The sequence below is a fragment of the Mytilus californianus genome, unplaced genomic scaffold, assembly GCF_021869535.1.
Source record: "Mytilus californianus isolate M0D057914Y unplaced genomic scaffold, xbMytCali1.0.p SCAF_3, whole genome shotgun sequence".
Lineage (NCBI taxonomy): Eukaryota > Metazoa > Mollusca > Bivalvia > Mytilida > Mytilidae > Mytilus > Mytilus californianus.
In genome coordinates this window covers 128,001,992-128,025,138 of record NW_026262679.1, presented here as the reverse complement: position 1 = coordinate 128,025,138, position 23,147 = coordinate 128,001,992, and positions in this window count along the sequence as shown.

The following is a 23,147-nucleotide window of genomic DNA, read 5'->3' as shown; positions in this document are numbered from 1 at the left end:
AATTCAATGAAATCAGTTCTGTTTAATATAGTTTGGCTTTCCAAGTGTTTTGATTTAAGCGACACTGATAAGTTTTGTGTAAACGAAACGCGCGTATACCTTATACTAAATCATAAGCCTGGTATCTTTGATATGTTATAAAACCACTAGGTCAATGTAACTGCTTGTGATATTTCGTTCCCGAAGGCATCACCAGCCCAGTAGTCTGAGCTCCTATGCTAATTGTTTGGTATTTCAACGGTTTTGATTCGAGCGCCACTGATGAGTTTTGTGTCGACTAAATGCGAGTCTGTCTTTCTAAATTGTAAGCCTGATATCTTTAATGAGTTTTTAGTCCTGTTTAAGTGTACGAATTCAATGAAATCAGTTCTGTATAGACGGATTGCTCGAGAGTTGCATATCAACCAAAGAATCTTCAATCCAAAAATTAACATCACCTTTGGGTGTTTTTATTTACAAAATAATTTGCACTGATATATATCTAGAGACTAAATAAACATTGTATTTCCTGAATTTCTTTCTGAACAAAGGAATGTTTTAGAATTGTACAATACTAGGGAAATAAGACGTATTCATGATGAGAAATTTTTGGCTTCGGTAATAATCTTGAATGCTAAACGGTGCACTATATGAATCCAGTACTTGATATAGAGAATCAAAACGTAGCATTAGTGACTGCAAAACCAATACAACAGACACTAGGTATTACGAATATCTTGTTTTATGAAAACACATAACTAGTAATAACACAACAACTGTGTAGAGAGATACAAATGATAATACTGTTTAGTCGTTCATAACAATACTTATTATCCTATGATGTTACAGATATAATGGCATATTCAAATGTGGAAAATTTTGTATATCACAGCACTGCTTATTTTTGAAGACGTGTAATTTCATCATAATGCTGAATAAATTTGTTAAAAAGTATGAAGCTGAAAATAACAAAGATTTTCTTGCATTAAGATATGAAAAGGGTCTCTCTTTTACAAAACAAAAACTGGTTAGGTTCCTTTACAAATAGGATGTAGAATGAGATTATCTCTTTAGTAAATGTATCATTTTTACTGAAAAGGATCACTTTGTGCTTGATTATGCAGCATTGTTTATATGTAGATTGTTGGCAGTAAATGTTTTTTTCTCAGTTTAAAGATAATTCGTGTTTTTATTCATTGTTCAAGAATAAAAAAACGGATGTGAATGTTTAACTTTTCTGAATTTTGGTACGACTCATTTAAACAAAGGTCGTCTTACATTGAATTATGCAGATCCATAAAAGAAAAAGGCATTTACAAACTTTGATTAAGAACGTCAGTGTAAGGGTAAAAGTGGCAACAGATACCAAAGTTACGATTATAAGTCACAAGTCGGACATAATCCGACAATACCATTGCAAAAAGAAGAAAAACGACGAAAAGACAAACAACAGTATTCAAAACACAAAAAACAAAAAAAAACAAAACAAAAACGAGCAACATGAACCCCATCTTAAGTCAGGGCTGAACTCGGGTACTCTGGAAGGGTTGGCATATCCTGTCCCACTAATGACAAACGTCGTATAGACGTGTATAAACCGTTAACGTTGTAATATACAAAAATGATAGCTCCTTTCACTTGTGCGTTTACTCGATGCTGACCAGTATGTAAAAACATAGACTAGATATTTATTTGTTAAAAGTAATTTGTTGAACTATCACATACAATTAAGGAAGTCTTGGTCTAAAAAACAACAAAGCAACCAACGCTCAAGTATATAACGTCAACATTGTTATGTTATGTTTGGACGAATATTGTGAAAATAATTGTATAAAGTTCGAGATTTCATGTTAGTTACGTAAACGCGTCACTGTTTTTGATATCCTGTGGTGTTTTTCGTTGATGGATGTTCGTTGTTTTTCTGTGGTTTGCATGTTGTGTCGACTATTATATTATTTGTTTGTGCGTTTCTCTGTTATGAATGTTCTTGCGTGTGTTTGTGCTGTATTTATGTCACGTAGTGTTTTAGCGATGTTTTTAACATTGTCATAAAGCGGGAGGTTTGGCATGCCATGAAACCAGGTTCAACCCACCATTTTCTTCTTAGAATGTCCTGTACCAAGTAGTGGCGGATCCAGAAATTTTCATAAGGAGTGGCCCACTGACTGCCTAAGAGGGGGCCCGTTTCAGTCATGCTTCAGTGATTCCCTATATAATCAACCACAATTATTTTTCCCACAAAAGGGGGGGGGGGGGCCGGGCCCCCTGAAAAACCCTCTAAATCCGCCTCTGCCAAGTCAGGATTATGGCAGTTGTTATCAAATAGTCCGTTTATATGTGTGTTGGCGTTTGTTTTTGTTGCAGTTCGGTGTTCCTGTTGTTCCTTTGTTTTCCTCTTACAGTTGATGTGTTTCCCTCGGTTTTGGTTTGTAACCCGAATTCGTTTTCTCTCATTCGATTTATGACTTTTGAACACCAGTATACTACTGTTGCCTTTATTTATGTATGATTCTCGGAGCATGGTAACTTTTAAGCATCGATTTATGTTACTCTCGCTGTGTACTTTATGTGATGATGAAGTCGGGGTTATCAATTTACTTTTACCAGACATAAATAATTAATTAGAAATAGTATAGTAAAAATATTCGTTCACAATTAACGGTATCGCGTGTCAGTCTAATCATGGAGATCCTATAGAATAACCCCCTTCGTCTTATGAATAAATTGTTAGTTTGGCTATTTGAAGTTATATTTAAATTTCCTTTCACAGTCCCTTATTTGTGATCCTCAGAACGGAGGCTATTTCCTGTTAGATCGTTTTTTGTATCCTTAATTCTGTAATACTTACACGTGTTATACGTGTTATGATAATGAAACTGACGCCCAAATAAAAGTATCCGGAAATTAAAAAAAATAATACTAGCAAATACTTCTGAAATATCACCAAAAAAAAAAAGACGAAAACTGACGTTATTTTATGGTACTACGAAGCACTCCATACCTTTTTGGAAAGGTTAAATTTGTTTTAAATTGTATTTGTACTACAGGTTCCTGACTTAGGACCGGCACATAAAGAATATTGCTGAACTAAACATGGTTGTGAGCGCTCAACCCTCCCTCTAACCTTGGACAGTGGTGTAATAACAGAACATAAGAACAGAAAAGATCAATAAGAGGCACAAAAAATAACTACAATGTAACATAAAAACAATCAAAACTAGATTTGCCATTGTAAGCAATAGCGGATGGCACCCCTTCCCATTGCCACAGTTACGGCAGCCGTTTTGAAAATTCAAAAGTTAAATACCACACCTACACATGCTAGTTAACATTTCTGTAAAGTTTCATTAAATTTGGAGTATTTTGAAATTTTTGAAAATATTGGTGTTTCCATGGTAACGGTGGCCATTTCCAAAATTCCAAAGACAGATGAGGCATTGACATATGCCAGTGTACACATCCATAAAGTTTCATTTGATAACATTGAAAATTCTTAAAGAAAATGCTGCTTTAATTTGTTTTTCCATAGAGCCAATGTTAAACTTTTCCCCTGTTTCCATGGCAATGGCAGCCATTTTGGTACCTCAGGGCACCACTGGCAACATTTGCATAAAGTTTCAATAGGTTGGTTCTAAAAAACAAAAGAATTAGAATTTTGATTTTTTTTACATTTTTTTAGTGTACATGGTAACCGTGGCCATCTTGCACATTCCAAAGTCAGTTGCACAACTTCACATGGTGGTCAACCTTATAGCATAGTTCCATCAAGATTGGTCCATTCAATTCCTAGAAATAGCGTGGACAAAAAGTGTGGAAGAATAAAAATAAGACAAAAAGAACGGAACAATAACAATATGTCACCCCAACTCCGTTGAGGGTGCCATAACAAAGCATCGAAATAAGAATACTCGCAGTTACTGAAAGCTAGTTCAAAGCTAATTACAACTAATAAATAAACCATGTTCTCCCAGACTAAATTATCAACCAGTACACATCCAACGAATTTAGTGAAGACGTCATAAACAGTCTGAGAAACGCATGACCTTGTGCAATGGTCGTTACATTATTTCTAAAATAATGACATCAAACAGAACCTGTTTATAGCATCCTAAGGAATACCAATAATAGTCGATGGTGGACATTAATGGTTTAATGAAAAACCTCATAACATATTCTTTATTTTCAAAGACTTTTTACCAGCTATGAATAAAAGCCACGAGTGTGTATACTGGTCGTGTGATTTTCTAGGGGTGTTATATCAAGTTTCAGTCGATTGATATCACAATAATCATTCACTGATACTATTTGTATGCAAACACCCAGTATTTATCACCGAAAATAATAAATCAATATGACATAAACTGACAAATGTATCAAAGTAATTGAAGTACCAACAAAAGTAAGTAGCCTTTTAGTCATCGGCAATTTATATTTTTTTCACATTAATTATTATGTGACTCAATTTACTAAAATTCCATTAATTACTTTTTTTTTATAATACAATCTTGCATTATGAATGAAAGAACCGTTATGTTGGAACCATAGAACAGTAGATGAAGAATTGGTTTAATGTACTTCAGTATTCCATATTTGAACAATATTCTGCAAGATCATGTGTACAAACAGCTATCTGAAAACCGCAACATAACTCATTCAGGGGACGGACTGCTACATAACTCATTCACGGGAATGCAACATAAGTCATTCAGGGGACTGCCACATAACTCATTCTTTATTTTCAAAGACATAACTTATTCAGAGGACTGCTACATAACTCATTCAGGGGACTGTTACATAACATATTCAGGGGACTGCTACATAACTCATTCAGGGGACTGCTACATAACTCGCGACTAATACATAACTCATCGAGGGGACTGCTACATAACTCATTGAGGGGACTGCTACATAACTCATTGAGGGGACTGCAACATAACTCATTCAGGGGACTGCAACATAACTCACTCAGAGGACTGAAACATAATTCATTCAGGGGACTGCAACATAAGTCAACATAACTCATTCAGGGTACTGCAACATAACTTAACATAACTCAATAACTTATTCAGGGGACTGCAACATAAGTCGTTCAGGGAACTGCTTCATATCTCATTGGGGGACTGCTACATAACTCATTCAGGGGACTGCTACATAACTCATTGAGGGGACTGCTTCATAGCTCTTTGAGGGGACTGCTGCATAACTCATTGAGGGGACTGCAACATAATTCATTCAGGGGACTGCTACATAACTCATTGAGGGACTGCTCCAAGATGAGATAATCTGGCATTAACTCAGTACTGCCCAAATCATACAATTTCACTGAAATACTGAGTTGTTTCTAATTCAAGCCTTCTTTCATTCCATTTTTAGCTTGTAAAAGAAGGCTCTATAGCAACTGATAGGCCAGAAATCTATCTTACAAAAATAAAAAAAGAATAAACGAACTTAAAGAATCTGTTCTTTGGTCGGGTTGTTGTCTCTTTGACATATTCCCCATTTCCATTCTAAATTTTATTCAAAGACAAGAACGGCATCGAGGTTAAGGAAACCAAAAATTGTTATGAATCTATGGTACAAGACAAACAGTAATGACTCAAGACAAATTATTTGTGAACACAAAATACTCAGTATGCAGCTCTCATTGATTGTATTCCCAGCAGTAATAATTCAGTAAAAAGATCGAAGCAATTACGGAAACATAACTCCTATTATTAGAAATACATTTTCGTGGCATAGATACGCTAGTTTATATACCTCTATATTGTAAACAGACCAGGCTTGGTATAAGTAAGCTAGGGAATTTGGGATACCAAAATTAAACAAGTTTTTATTATGTCATGTTCATGAAAATGAACTGTAACGAACTGTAACTTGAAAATACTTAATTTAGATGTGCTCTTTCGAATTACCAAGTGGTTATATTTGTACTACGTTTAATCTTTTTTTCTATTTTTATACCCGATCTTTTTATTCCTGTTTGCGAAAAACTTAACTATAAACACATATATTGGGTCTTGCATTTTCCAAGCTTCTTATTGTTAAGGTTCTTGATATAAATGGTATCTAACATGCTTTAATATCCTATGTTTCATATTGTCGGATTTACATTTTCCCTGGCAAGGGCATTTCATTTACAAAAAATTATTTACAAGAATAATTTGTTAGCATTTCAACGGAAGGCTATTTTTAACGCAGAGTTTACCCTTTTTACTGATATTGCTATAATTGTTGAATAATTTCAGATAGTTTTCAAAGGTAATGTATATATGTTTGATGTATATTCCTCACAGGTATTACAAAATTTTGGTAAAAACTACGAAATAAAAAGAAAAAATCAATCAACACCAGATATCTTAGAATAACTAGTATGTATCATGTCAAATTTACATATCGACAAAAAAATCTCATCCGTAGTAATCCTCTTATCCATATTTACTGTTCTGCATCTCTGTGTCTGAAAAAAATATCGTTAATTACTTTTCAAATGCAAACCTGAATTATGAATGAAAACAATGATATTTTTAAAGTTAATCACCAGTTCTTCAGTGAAGGATTGGTTTTATGTTTAACAGTTCTTATCGATAGTTGACCAATATTTCTGAGGTCATAGACACTAAAAGCTAGCTGAGCCATTCTTGAGGGAGAGATCTGTCAATCCTTAAGAATAGGAAAAGGTATGATATGACCACCTTTTGGTTTTTGAAATAGTAATGTATTGACCTGCGTCGCACAAGTCTGTTTGGAAGAAACCTGTTCTTCCAAACAGACTTGTTCGACGCAGGTCAATACACGGTATTGGTCTTGTTGATTTACTATTTCAAAAACCAAAAGGTGGTCATATCATACCTTTTCCTATTCTTAAGGATTGACAGATCTCTCCCTCAAGAATGGCTCAGCTAGCTTTTAGTGTCTATGACCTCAGAAATGATTCAGTGCCACGAGTTTTAAAGGTAATTTTCATACTATCAATTGGTTTATCTTCATAGCACTGACGCCAGATAGATCTAATTATTAATGGTGTTTTAGGGTGAAATAAATTACATTTAGGTTATTTGCAATACACATATGTATACCTATGCCTTCAGAAAACGGGTGATTCAATGGGAAAACTACCAGACTACCATTAATATTCACTTAAGAAAATTTTCAGTTTAATTGTCCAAAGGTCTGAAATTGTTCCGACAATTTTGACAATTTTGCAAAAAATTAGTTCTCCATTTGGTCCTAAATGAAACGTTTGAAAAATCTGTTGAAGCACATGGCAAAATTTATGTACTTGACATAAACGATTAAGTCCCATATAATGGAAAACTAAATACAATAATTTTCAAATCTATCAAATCTATGAAAAGATTTTTTTTCAATCCGTTTGCTATCACAGTCCTACAACTAAGCCCAAGAAATCACATCAAAATGATGTTGGATTGAAAATCAGCTTATCAGATACACCACTTAGAAAACAAAAAAAAATCAAATAAATTTGTCACTTCAATTATAAGTTTGTTTGTTGTTGAATACCACATGTTTCGTTTTCTTGATGATAAGTGGTAATTGTTGCATGAAGGAATTAATAGTAAATACACAACACTTATCAATATTTATAAAATTTATATGAATATTTAGTTAATTACAAACATAAACATGCAATACAAATTAAAAATTAAAGGAAGACAAATGAAAATAACATTTTTTTTCAATGTGTAGGGAAATATAACATCACAAACTTTCTTTCATCCTTTTTAATATTTAATTTCCATGATTAGTTATAAAAATGTTAAAATAAACATAATTTCAATTAATTTCATTGTTCCTGTCCTAAAGTGGTAATATCAGAAACTGGACACATTGTGTATTATCATCTCTACTGAAAAGAAACTCAGTTTTTTTTTGTTTTGTTTTAAACATCTGTTTGTTAAGTAATATCATCTGTCCCTTTATCAGCATGAAACAACAGATGTATAGCTCTAGTTATTCATTTTATAATTGAGAGAAGATATAAAATTTTCTCTCTGAAGGGCTTAGATGCAAGACTGATCACTGTGCAAATTTTCCAAAATGTGTGTGCAACACCATTTGGGTTAAATAAGACACAATTTGGGTATCCTCTATAGCTTTCAATGACAAACTGGATGACCATTGGAGACCTAAATATGTCCAGAATAAGAGGCACATATTTCAAAATTTGTACAATCACTAAGCAAAGTTCGAATAATAACCTCTAGAGCATTCAGTGAAAAAAACCTGACTAAGTTCAACAACTCGGGAACTTGAGAGAAAAAAATCAAATCTGACACAAACTATGTACCCTCTTTTGTTTCGAACAGACTGACGAACTGACAAAAGTAATTGTATATATCAATTCTATGGAAATTTCAATATTTTGGTTTTGGGGAAAGGGTTCAGAAACAGCATATCTCATATTTATTATGAGAACAGACAATATTAACTAACAGAATATACTAGGCCATTCCTTGTTCCTTATTAAATGGTTCTCTCGCTCACCTCTAATGCAACTAGATCGTGGTTCTGTCAACTCAAAGATTTTAAAATAGTTATCTGGTGTTTCTCGATAAGCACGAATCATCTAGGAGTAATATTAACGCAGAATTGAGATATAATGTTTCTGAGTATGGTGACAAATTGTTGACTGTTACCTTATAGTTAGCACGTTAAAACTCACCATGTCCGTCTGCCAAAGAGCAGGTCATCTTCTCACGGACAATCACCATGTCCGTCTGCCAAAGAGCAGGTTATCATCACACGTTAAAACTCACAATGTCCGTCTGCCAAAGAGCAGGTTATCTTCTCACGTTAAAACTCACCATGTCCATCTGTCAAAGAGCAGGTTATCTTCTCACGTTATAACTCACCATGTCCGTCTGCCAAAGAGCAGGTTATCTTCTCACGGAAACTCACCATGTCCGTCTGCCAAAGAGCAAGTTATCTTCTCACGTTAAAACTCACCATGTCCGTCCGCCAAAGAGCAGGTTATCTTCTTACGTTAAAACTCACCATGTCCGTCTGCCAAAGAGCAGGTTATCTTTTCACGACATTAACAGAAATCGTTCTGATTATATTTGTAATAAATGCAAACTAACGAAAACCAAAAATAAATCAATCAATAATAAATAGGGTGAATGCAAATTACGTAAATGTGAATAAAAAAGGATATCGAGTAAACTTTTAGAGAAAATCCCCCAAAAATGTGATAATCAATCCCAAACCGCTTTATTAAAAAAAGATCCCCCTCCTAGAGAAAAAAAAAGAACAAAATGTCTATATTTTTTATGTCGTTGGGTTGCTTTCGAACACGCCGGACGTCTCCTTTTATTCATAATCTTATAAAATAAAATAAAAAAATAGCTTACTGAACTAAATTTTCACCAGTCGTAAGAAAACCTCGATAGAGACGAATTCATTAAATGGACGAATTCCCCCAAAATACGAAGTAAGATAAAAAGTTGACAAGCACAAACAAGTTTTTTGCTTGGCACATGCATCAACGTTTTTTTCCTAAAGTACATACATATCAATTACTTTCTTAATGAATTGCAACACCTGCACAGTCGTTCGAAAATTACAACTCCATTCCCCAAATAAAAAAAAAGTAATGAACAGACTAATAAGAGATCTTTGGCAGTGCAAATGAGACTGATACCTTACAACACATAAAACGAATGAACGTGAACACAAAAAATATGTAGAAGATACAGATTGCTCCCGCTGCACACATACAGAACAATCAAAAGAAATAGTGCGATACATACATGTATATAAGATTAAACATGGTATGAGATGTGGCAAGATTGCCAATGAGACAACTGTTCACCGAAATCCAAAGGACAAGGATGTAAACACTTACACGTATCACACACAAGTATAGCACGTAGTCATGTAACAGAGATTGATTGTTCAGCAAAGAAGATCAATATAAAAAGTCTGCTTTCTTTTGAAATATGTTGATAGTAGGTCCAGCGAATCGAGATTCTGAGTCAAATACCAGTCTCGATTTGCCAAACCACTTAAAACAAATCAGACCATCGAATACTTAGACAGCATATTCCACAAAAAATCAAAAGACCTTAAGACATTTGAGGACAACTAGATGGCGTACTTACAGTTCGTTTTCGGCTTATGTGTTTGATTATCCCTTTGGTATCTTTCGCCTCTCTTTTACAGATATATTTCTTGGTTGTCAGTGAAGAACTGAACTACCATTTTTGCCTTTGGTAACCTAGCTTTATAATCTATCAACTACAATCATACAGCTAGATAACCAAAGACAAAACTAGCGTCTTCCACGTTGTTTCCATTGCACTTCCGGTTTAAATTCTTCTGGTATTCAGTCGTGAATGTTCACTGTTGGTGTTATTATCTTGAAGTCATCTGTTTTTTAATGGTAGATTTTGCTTGAAGGCATCCTTCAAATTTATTCAAGTGTTTCCATTAAAAATTTATGTACATTTTCTCCAAGTGTCATTCTTGCGTACCGTCATCTTATGACGTGTCCTGATTCTTTGCGGTTGCGTGATCAGCAACATGAAAATAAACTTCCAATAGTATAATGCTGAAAGAAACCAGATTATTTCTTCGTTACATCTATATGGCCACAAGATTGACTGACACAAATCTCTAGTGAAAATATCATTACATCACTACCATAAAAATAAAATATTGAAAATAAAATCACACCTAAGGGTAGACTTTTCATTATTTTCATGGTTTCAAACTCCATTTAGACGGATAATTACTTTGTAAAATAAAAAAAAATCTGTCAATACTGTATGTTCATATCTGAAGAATTATAAATATGCATAAAATATGTAACAGCTATAGAGAAAATGAATCATTTATGTGTAAATATGCAAATGTGTGAGTGACAAGATATGATTGAGTGACTATATAGGGAGAATGTTTTCACACAGTAAGGTTCAATGGTTTTCTTTCAAGTTACTGCAGGTTTATAGGCGACAGATTTTTCTTAGTTTAGCTGGCTATATAGATATATAAAGTAAAAATAAATAACTCCGTTTGATGATAAAACTTTTAACATCATGTAGATTTTAGTCAACAGATGGTGTAACCCGTTTTGGGTTTTTTGGATTATTTATTTGCAGATTAATCCTGACATATTTTTTTTACAAGAAATGATAACAGAATGAATTTGCAAGTTAATGAACATTGGTCATCTGTCAATATGTTTAAGTTATTAACAGTTTTACATTTTTATAAATTAATATACTCTTTTAATATTAATAAAAAATATTTATTCATGAACAAAAATTGTATTTTTTTAAATAAGAGAAACTCTTCTAAAACCAGGTAAAATTTTTAAATATAATTTTCTGCATTTTAATTTGAAATTGAAAATATCTATCATCATGATATAAAAAAAATATACAAAACTTTAAAATATGCCCAAAAGAAATATTTTGTAAGTGACGTTTGTTCGATTAAAATGATAAATATACAACCATTTCTGTTTCTTATTTTATTTAACATTTCTAAAAAAAATAACCAGGGAATATAAGCCTACATATTTAAGCAAAATAAAATATTCACCGAAAAGACGAAAATATAAATCTTGATTTTTTTGAAAAATTAATACTTCATATTCTAATATCTATATATATTTAAAAAATATATTTGATTGTAACCAAAGAAAGAGCAACTTACCTCTTTCTCCCACTTTTATCTTACTATCTCGAACAGAAACTACACCTCTTATCCCACTTTTATCTTACTATCTCGTACAGAAACTATACCTCTTGCTTTAAAGTTTAGCTTTCCTTTCATTAACATTATCTAATTAACATATATTATTTGTTGGAAAACCCAATACTGGTATATCCAATTTTCTCTTGATAATTAAATGAAAGTCTTTAAATTACTTCAAAAAGACTAAAAAGTAGTGAACACGAGGAAAGGTGTTGAAGCGTGGACGCTATGACACAACATGGCGGCTATTTTATAGCTGATGACATGGAACAGGCTCTAAACAGTCCCGCAAGGCGACCAGACTACAGCTAGGACATTCGGAACAAAATGGCTGATCTTATCATGAAAAATGAATATTCGTAGACAAACTATTCGGGCTATATAGTATGTTTGATGATTTGAACAAACATATGATAGTATTTTTAATATCTATATGAAAATAAAAAGATGTGATATGATTACCAATGAGACAATTTGTTTTCGAAAGTTTTACAATTACTTTGAACTTAAAAACCCTGTTATAAGCATAGAACTTAGTAAATTTCAAAAGCAAAATTATCCTTTTTACATGTTTTAATATATTTTCTCTATGAAGGACCACATGTGTTATTTTTTATTCTCCAAAATAATGAAGTATTCCTTAAATAAGATAGCTTAAAATTATTCGGTTGAAGGTTCATGTTAGATGAAAATAATGACAAAATAATGATGGAATAGTCCTATAAATCTCTGTTGTTTGAGATATTCCCCCAAGTGAAATGTAACTCTAATAACAAATTAAAATTGTAACCCTCATAGTAAATTAATATTATTTAACTATCCTAAAATATGTATTTTGTCCTAATTAATAGTGCTTGAAATTTTCAGCTTTGTTAATGCAATATGTTAACAACTATGAGACCACCCATCAGAATTGTGACTATTCATATGGTAACCGCCTTCTTGTCATAACCAGACAAACTCATTGATCGGTCCATTGCGACTGACATTCGGAGGTCCATTGCTACTGACATTCAGAGGGCTCTAGAATGCTACCAAACGGATTACTGATTATTCAGTCGCTCAGCTTCCATGGGGTTTCAGTTAATTGTTTCTTCGAAATACTGAAATTGTTTTAAAAATTCCTATAATCCCGTTTGGCAAATAGGATTGAAAGATGCTTAAAAAAATATATTTAATAAATCAAAAAGTTTTGATTTTTCTGCAGCCTCGCATTCGTTTGAATGTTTTACAAACAGTCTGAATGCATTAAAAAAATATTACAACATAAGAATATTACACAACTTCTTAAAAAATATTATTTTAAACGGAAATTGTAAATACGAGATTGAAAATTGATATATTGATTGACAATTTATTTATAAAATTATTTATTTAACTTGTTTAAGAAATGATACAAGTAAATAATTTGTTATTTTTAAAGCAATTTAAAATAGCAATTTAATGTTAAAAATCACTGAAGTGCCACGGAAAGGAAAGATTTGGCGATACATTTCATGTTTTAACATGGTTACCCTGAGGGTAGAGAAATACGTACCATTCCAACTTATTGAAGCGAGTTAATCTGCCCGAGGATGGTGAAATATGAAAATATATTTGAATAAATTTTATTGCATACCAATTGACTTAAACATGTTTTGACGAAATTTAATTTTAAATCTATAGATTAAAACGTAGTTGAAATAAATAGTATCGGAATAATGCCTTAATCTAAATCAAAACTCAAGCAAATAAAAGTCTTCACATTTCCAAAAAAATAATTCCTTTTATTGCTTTTCGGAAGCATAATTTTTATTGGGAAGTAATCTCGAGAAGTAGACTGTTACTGGTAAAATATTTAAGTAGAAAAAATCATTGTCCTAATCTGAAACCAAAAATAAATCTAAAAAAAAAAGAAAAAGAAAGATGAGTAATAAGATGTTAATTGTTAAAAACTATTTCATTTCAAAGATCTTTTAGATAGATATTCAGCCTGTTACTTGTGTTACTTCAAAAAACTGTGTAAAACAATATTCATAAAGAATACATGTATAATTCGAATGATCTAAGTCTTCACACACAACGTAAGTATAGTAATGTACAGCCATCACTGATATATTGTATACAATCATTAGCTTGAAAGTGATGTTTTTCTTTGTGATTTCTACCGTGTAACGATCTGCCTACAATAAATGACAAAGATACTCGCCCTTAATGTCAGTCAGATCATTAAAAAGTCAACCACACTCTTTTTCTCATGAATCATACTCAATATTATTTTGTCCTGTCCTAATATTTTTATATTTCATTCTTTTATAAAATGTATATTCACTTAATGTTGGCGTATTTTCTTATATGAATTTAAAACACGTTTTCAAATTGTTCAATCGTTTAAATAGTCTGCAAAAGTAAGTAAGTATACTTAAATGAAAGAAAGGGTATGTAATTAATTTTCATATTTGATAGTTTTGAAACTGAAATTGAAAATTGGTAATATTCAACATACCATCTTGGGGTAATACAACGGTTGAAAGTTCAACTTAAGATGATATAGTGTCTACCAATACTACATGTAGTTAATAAAAATAAATAAAATTGAAGGAAAATGCAGGTTATTAAATTAAATCATACCTCGTGTTGAGTGTGCACTCAATGTTCCGAATGACCATGCAGTTTAATCAAATCCTACCTTGTATTACGGTTGAACTGTAAGTTCCAAATGACCATGTCGATGAAAAGATTGAATATATACCCGCGGAAGAGGAAGATCGAAAGGGAAGTATGAAATACCGTCGTGTAAAGACGGACTATAAACCCTCAGGTAAACCTAACGCTATGTCAAAAGTTATAACTGATCGTTAGGAAACATTGTTTATGAGTCAATGTAAAATCATACAATTTATACATATGTAATTATGTACATACATGTATAATTTGTTATAATTTGAGAAAAATATGACTACTAATAAAAGAGTTAATGAAATAAAGCGTAGCCCCTGAAGGTTTTGCAAGTGGTGACTAAAAAAAGCAAGAATACCGTCAAGATCTGACAGATGACAGGAATCATACAATCCGAAACAGTCAGAATCAACGGCAAGGAAAGCAACATCAACACGACATCCAGCCAGACTTAATGAAAGAAACCACACACAATATCAAAAACATTCAGACATAACAAACAGCATTCACAAGATCAGTGACATATTTCATGACAGGATAGACTGAAAATAAACACAGCCTGAGTTCACAACCAATGACTAAAAGATGACTTTTCATATGAAAATTTTAAACAGCCAACAAGTCTGAATCCCCCCAATTATATAAATGATACATAGCCATTAAAATGATTTTCTAAGAATTGAAACATTATTGCATCATCTTTATCTCATTCTATTACACTCTTTAATTAGGGGGTGATTGGTAATGTATGTCATTGAGAAACTCTTCGAGAGAGTATATTAAAAACGAAATTTCAGTCATATCTCTATTTTTAGGATTATGATGAATCAAACGATCATGAATAAATGACATTTAAAAACGTTTTTATGTGTTTATATATCATAACTCAGGTTCTGTGGAATGATCTTGACGATATATGCCCTTAAAAAGTTTCAATGTACCTATCTAAAACATTGCTAATTGGTCATTGTTGAAGGCCGTACGGTGACCTAAAGTTGTAAGCTTCTATGTCATGTGGTCTCTGGTGGAGAGTTGTCTCATTGGCAATCATACCACATCTTCTTAGTTTTATAATAACAGTAGGACTTCAAAAGTTCTCTTTTATGGGATATGTCGCAACTTACAGGTACCTTTTTATATTTGTAGAGAATGTAGATAGTTTGCTAAACACGTTAGAGCCTATTCCAATTTTCAACAAAAATACTTGAATACTTTTTTCAGTGTATTCTAGCTGTTCTTGTTCTGACCAAAAAAATACATGTCGCCGATCTTCAAGAATTCTCAATTTTAATCGCTTTCTTAATGTTACCAAAAATGATTAATTAAATACTACGGTTCTTTTGTTTTCAAGTACACTTTTTTTTTATAAGGGAGGTTTTTAAAAAAAAATATATCTCTGAAAATATAACTCCTCCATTAATTGGACCTTTCCCCTCAGTCGTATTCATGAAATAGATGGCTTTTATGGATACTTCCCCAAAACAATAGCTCTAAGAATCTTCGAGGAACGAATACCTATCCCTCCTAAGTCCTAACCTACCATTGAGATTTCTTTGTTATAAGAACTAAACAAAACTCAAAATCCCTGTTTTTTTTCATTATGAAAATCCTTGTTGTTTTCCCTAACTGCGTGTTCAATATTCCACATCTATAATAAAACAAAATCTGGATATTTGAATGCGCAATTTTTCATTAAAATTAATACAGTCAAGTCACCTTGTAAACAAGATAACGTTTCTTGATATTTTTTTTTCGCTTTAAAAAAAAAAGAACCCCAATTACCTATGTTTCCGTAAAAAAAACATTGTCTATTCTTAATCATCATACGGTTGATTCTTCAATGAATAAAAGAATATATGTCAATGAAACAACATTCCAAATAGTCTTCGTGAAATCACACACTTTTTTTAGTTGAGTATTTTATCAAATCTATTGCGTACCCGAAATTAAATTCTAATAATTCCACCTGAAGGAACAAATAATAATTAAAATATTAAAATTGTCCCATCCCTCCCCTCTTATACAAGGATTCTTCAAGACTATTTTACTAATAGCCTTCATGCAAAACAATTTGAGATCGAATCATGTATACACGTAAGATAATGTAACAAACCTAGTTACAGGCCGGATGACTTTTGCCCTATCCATAACTGCTGTGTTGTGAACAAGTGATATGTGTTATGTGATATGAACATATATTTTACTACTTTTATTCTGATGGTTTTTGAAGATATGAAACTGTTTTGAAAATATCAGTGATTTGTTATTAAAATGTGAATTTATAATAGATAGAAAGAAGATGCGGTATGAGTGCCAATGAGACAACTCTCCATCCAAGTCACAATTTATAAAAGTATACCATTATAGGTCAAAGTACGGTCTTCAACACGGAGCCTTGGCTTATAAGCATATTTCTAGAAGAATTTAACCATATACAGGGGAAATGTTACGGTAAAATAACAACAGGAATAAAAAAAGTTACAAATATAAAAATAAGAAGACGTGGTATGATTGCTAAAGAGACAACGCTCCAAAAGAAACCAAATGACACAGAATTTAACAACTATAGGTCACCGTACGGCCTTCAACAATGAATAAAACCTCATGTATGGAGAAAATAGGAAAAAGTTTATGAAATATATAATTTTTTATGGTTCAACCTTTTAGTCGCAATAAAATATACAAAATAATGTGAAATAACGCATCTGGAAATACATATTTTTTTCCGATTCCTTTTGTCGATTTTGAAATTTCATTTTTGAAATATTTGAGGTTATAACTACGTTATACGGTATGTAATTGAGAGCATGCATCATTGGTACTTACAGAAACATTGAACTGTGATTGATAAATTAATCATCAAATCGCCTAAATGTATTCTAATAAAGAATATTTGTCATCATGGCATCTAACTATTACATTAAATTGGTATACATTTTTTCTTTCATTCAAACCTTTTTTTAATATAAATTCATGAACATGAGAACAAAACATATGATAAACTTCAACCAACACTCTTTTCTGAGGTGCCAAATATACAAGAATATGTCTAATCGTTGTACCTGAACAAAAATGGAGATAACTTGTTGCACATCAGATGGTAGTTATTCATGTTGCGGCGTCTGGATGGGGTTTACAGAACGTAGTATAATGGGGAAAATGGGGAGGGGGAGAACATAGGGTATTCTTTTTTCTAAAATAGGGAAACATAGACAAACAATAAAGAATAGAGAAAAATAGGTTGAAAATAAAGAATAGAGAAAATTAGGTAAAAAATAAAGAATAGAGAAAAATGGCCTGAAAAATTAAAGAATAGAGAAATGAAGACCCCTCCTCAAGACCCTCATGTAGTACATGATAAGTTTCATAAGTTGTTTAATTCAGAAAGATAATATATGAACACTAAGAATTATTTTGCAGTATATAATATAGTCTATATATATAATTACAATGGCGATTTAACCTTAAAAAACCATCCACAGCTTAATTTGTTATACTTATAGTAACAATCAATATCAATACATTGAATAAAAACAATTGTAGTATAATATTTGATCGTAAAGAAGTATAATTCATACCAGTATTTATTTAAGGTTACTTTTTTGTATAGAATACTCAAGTTAAAAAAAATCAACACTGTTGGTTTCTTTTCGCCAAAAACTTTAGATTGTCTGTCAAAAGTTTCTGGTGTATGTGTATGTTCAAGAATCTCATCCAAATAAAAGCATTTTGAATATTTTGTTTTTAAGCAAACTATAAAAGCCTTGATGAATATGCGTGTATCTTGTATAATCCAAAGATGTGTTTGCCAAGAGATAATTTACGATTTATGTTCATCATATCGCATTACAATAACTTAATGACCCTATATTTATAAAGTTTAAGGATGACACTTGAACCTTCATTTAACAGTGTTATATCTAGAGTTTAGGGAACTTGATATCTCAGTAGTTGAAACATTGATGGTTTAAATTTATTTTACTTAATATTTTAGACGCAAGGTTCAAATTGGTTGTTACAAAAGAAATGTGACAATTGATTGACATAACAAAAAATCTCAAATTTTATTATCTTAATAGTCCATCAGATCTTTGTTAAGTCACTTTCGAGTTCGTTGTTTAAAATTTATTTGAAACTGCTCAAACTTGACTGTATCTTCTGTGTGATTTATGACCGCAAAATGCATATTCTATTTTGTAGAATTATATTTCAGCTGTGCAACTCCTTTTTTAGAAGTAAATTTAATTAATTTCTTTTAAATTTGATAAATATAACTTGTGTGAAAGCTGTAAAACCAAAGAAATCACAAGAAGTCGTGCCTTATGTCTCGATTGGAAGAAAGTATAATCCAGGGGGGGGATTACTTCCTATTATTGGGTATATGGGGATGTGCCAAAAATATCATATGGGTCATAATTTTGCGAGATTTTATTTAAAAATTACCCTCCTCTTTAACGACGTCCTATATTAAAATGCATTTGCGTTTGATAACTGTATATTGATTTGGGGTATGATCTACATATCATATATAAATCTTACATTATTAATGGTCAATTATTATATTAAATTAAATCAATTCATTTGAAACTTCACCTTTCAAATAAGTTCCCAAATGTCAATTCATATATAAAAACTTAAGGGTAGCTGTATATCTATGAATTATGAGTGATATTATAGATTTAGTGCTTATATAAGCATGGGTCATATTTTAAATATTGTATATAAGTATAGGTCATTCTTTCTTAAATAATTATATAAATATAGGTACTGAATTTCAGTGAATGTTATATTAAAAAGGGTACGTTTTTTGAGGCAAAAATGGCGCATCCCTACCAAAAAAATATCGAAGTAACCCCCCTCCCCCCCGTGGTATAATCAAACTAAACCGAAAGAATAATAAAAAAAAAACATTTTAGAAAGCAATGCATATTTTGAAGAGAAAATATGGCGTAAACTCATGATTCAGACTCTTAATAGTAATATGTATAAACATATTCTCTGCAAAAATCTGATAAATCTGAATGACAAAATAATCCAATTGTTTGCTAGTATTTTGCATTGAATGCATGGGCCATGGACTCTCAAACTGTAGGCTTAAAATTAAGTGGGAAATTTTAATACGATTAACTTCGAGACGAACTTCACAAAGTAGTCACGGTCTACAGAATCCCTTTCAAATGCTTCCAATATTTCTTATCAGCAAAACTTAGGAATTATCACGAATAGAAAACGCATTTACGGAAGACAAGATTTGATTATGGTTCAGCAAGTTTCATAAAACCTGCGAATATCGATCCGGAAAGATTTTCCCGTCTTTCAAACTAGGTCCTGTTCTGATGTGAACCATCATTGAGTTAGCTTCATTTTGTATGGCCAAAATTGAGTTAGCTTTGCATTTTGTGTGACCCTCATTGAGTCAGCTTCACATTTTGTGTGACCATTTTTGAGTCATCTTCATATTTTGGGACCATCATTGGGTTAGCTTCACATTTTGTGTGACCATCATTGAGTCAGCTTCACATTTTATATGGCAAAAATTGAGTTAGCTTCAGCTTTACATATTGTGTGACAATCATTGAGTCAGCTTCACAATTTGTGTAACCATCATTGAGTCAGCTTCGGCAAATTTTGAAAGGAATAATTTCCCGTCCGATCTCTTCCTAGGTCACATGTGTAAAATGTTTAATAAATGCACATTTTCTGTACTTGAATGAAAAAGAATACATTTTGCAAACAGAAGAAAAAAAAAACGCTGTGTAATTTGTCATAAAGAATAATAAGGTTGGAACAACGTCCGCTCTATTTCAGCCCAAGGTTCATTGAAAAAATTTACAATATTACATCTTCGTTTTGTTCAGTGTTGTTCTCCTTAAACTATAGAAAAATGTCAAAATGTTACCGCCAATATTCTTATTAACCCCAAACTATTATCAAATTACCGAATCAAAAGTAAAATTACAGTTATACCGAACCCCAAAGAAAATTCAAAATGGAAAGTCCCTTATCAAATGGCAAAATCAAAAGCTCAAACACATGAAACGAATAGAAAACAACTGTCATATTCAAGCGTAAGTGCAAACATTTACAAATCGTATTATTTTAAGGGTGTAAGGCCAACATCCACATAAGTATTTTACACAAGTGTCATTTTCAAGTCGTCCTTAAATCTTTTATACTAAATTTCACCCTAACACATCTTGCTATGAATTTTTGACAACATCACATTATATTATTGAACATGTAGCCAACATATAATGCATCTCAATCAAAAACAGAATTTCTTTGAGGAAAATGTGCGAACAGATACAAATTCATTCGTTTTGGTTCCGAAATATGTTGCAATGTAAAAATAAAAGAAAAATAGCAGGGATATTTTGTCACTGTAGTGACAGCAATGGCAATGTTATATAACTGATTTACATTTTGATTTTATAGATTTGATAAAAAATGTTGAAATTATTTCAATTATATCATTTTATTCTGAATTGTTAAAAAACGATATTTTTTTCTGGGCCATATTTCATCTGAAAGGTCTGAAAGTACAACATTAATTATAATCATAATGGATGATTTAAATGCTGAATTATTCATATGTGTGAAAACGTCACTGAGGCATCAAAAAAGTTTCACAAGCCCATCAAATGGGAACATATCTAAAACTGATGATTTTATGGAAATCCAACAATATATGATTCAACTATTTGTTAAAATGATTGACCAAAACTCAAAAGTACATTCCATAAAAAGTCAAAACTGATTATCTCAGCCAAACACATCAATCTTAAGTCATCAAGTTTTAAGTTAATAGTCATTTCCTCTGTACTGTAATTCATGGCTCCTGCATTAAAAGAAACGTGGATGCAACAACAAATAATGAGATTTTTCAGACAGATACGACAACTTGCAAGATACGTTTGTGGCATATAGCTGAAGTCAAATAGAAAAAAATCAGTATGCATATTGAATTTATACACACGATAGGATAGGAAGAAAGAAATTTGATTTATGTAAATCTAAATATATATATATATATAAATAAGGCTGAAGATGCGCTAAATATTTATATTCAATATGAATATTCACATTTTGTCTATTAAGACATCAAATTGTTCAAAAATGTTCTCCATAGTTTCCTACCGGTTTCACTGTTTCACAGATATTCATGGATATATATATATATATATATATATATATAAAGTGCTTAGAAAATCAACCTAACAATGTTAGAGTAGATTTGATTCTTTATATATGCTTTATTCTATTTAATACGCAAAAGATCACTTCGATGTTGACACTGAATATATGCAAGGCGAATACATGCTGTATGGACATTTATTTAGTATTAAGTAAAATTTGCACAGATAGATTTCCTACTAACTTTTTTTTTATATCTGTTGAGTATTTACAAGTCATCATTTTAATCTTAAATTTAGCCAATATAGGAGACCTCTATTGAAATTGCAAATATACGGTTTGACGAGATTTTGATAAATAACGACATTTTTTGAAATTTTATAATTTCTACAAACAGAAAATATAAAAAAATATAATAATTTGGTATATTTATAATCTTTTTAATTACATGTATTAAAAAAAACTCGATACATCAACGAAAGCAATGAAAGCATATATATTTTGGAAAGATATAAAACTATCTTAGCAATGAGATTTAATTCTTTTTGTTGCTCCGAATCAAAACAGCTTATGCCATGTGTTTGTCTATTTTCCTTAACATTTATTTTCAAGTTGCACTATCTGTGGTATTTTTTTGCTCGAAATTAGGGAGTATTTTTTTGCACCACGATAACCACAGCAAGTAAATAAGTGAAGAATAAAAATAAAAATAAAAAAGCCTTCAAATTAAACATAAAAGTTTTTTTTTTGTCAATGAGGCACAACATACTTTCATTATTGAAGTATCTGGTTACTTAAATTTTAGTATTATTATCTCCTCCTCTTTAAAATGATTAAAATAAAAGATATTATATATATGTATGAAGAGACAGTTAAAAACCAAAAGACATTCATAAGCAAATTCGAACAAATTTCATAACTTATAAATAGGGTAGAAGAATAACAGTGACGGATAGGAACAATATAACAGTGACGGATAGGAAAAATATAACAGTGACGGATAGGAAAAATATAACAGTGACGGATAGGAAAAATATAACAGTGACGGATAGGAAAAAATATAACAGTGACGGATAGGAAAAATATAACAGTGACGGATAGGAAAATATAACAGTGACGTATAGGAAAAATATAACAGTGACGGATAGGAAAAAATATAACAGTGACAGATAGAAAAAATATAACAGTGACGGATAGGAAAAATATAACAGTGACGGATAGGAAAAATATATTTTTGTAACTTCATACCAACGACATATTAAAATCTTCGGTATCTGTTGAATTTGTTTTAGATGAAATTTTATGTCCATTATAATTCAACAAATAAAAAAAATCTGATACTAATAAATAAATAAAAATACAGTATTGAATACGTGCAATTAATTTTTACTTCTCAAATTGCCACACAAATGCGTTTCAATATTTGTATACTTTTATAAACCAATAAAATGACCAACACCTACGATGGACAATAAATGGACAATAATTAATAATTATATTTAAACTGTATTTTTAGATTTTCAAATCAAACTAATAAAATCCATTAAATAGCGATAATGAAATAAAAACATTTACCGTTAAGGCAAAATAAATAAGGATTTAAAAGATTCAAACATATACGAGCATGTTAATCTGACGAACAAATATCCTCAGGG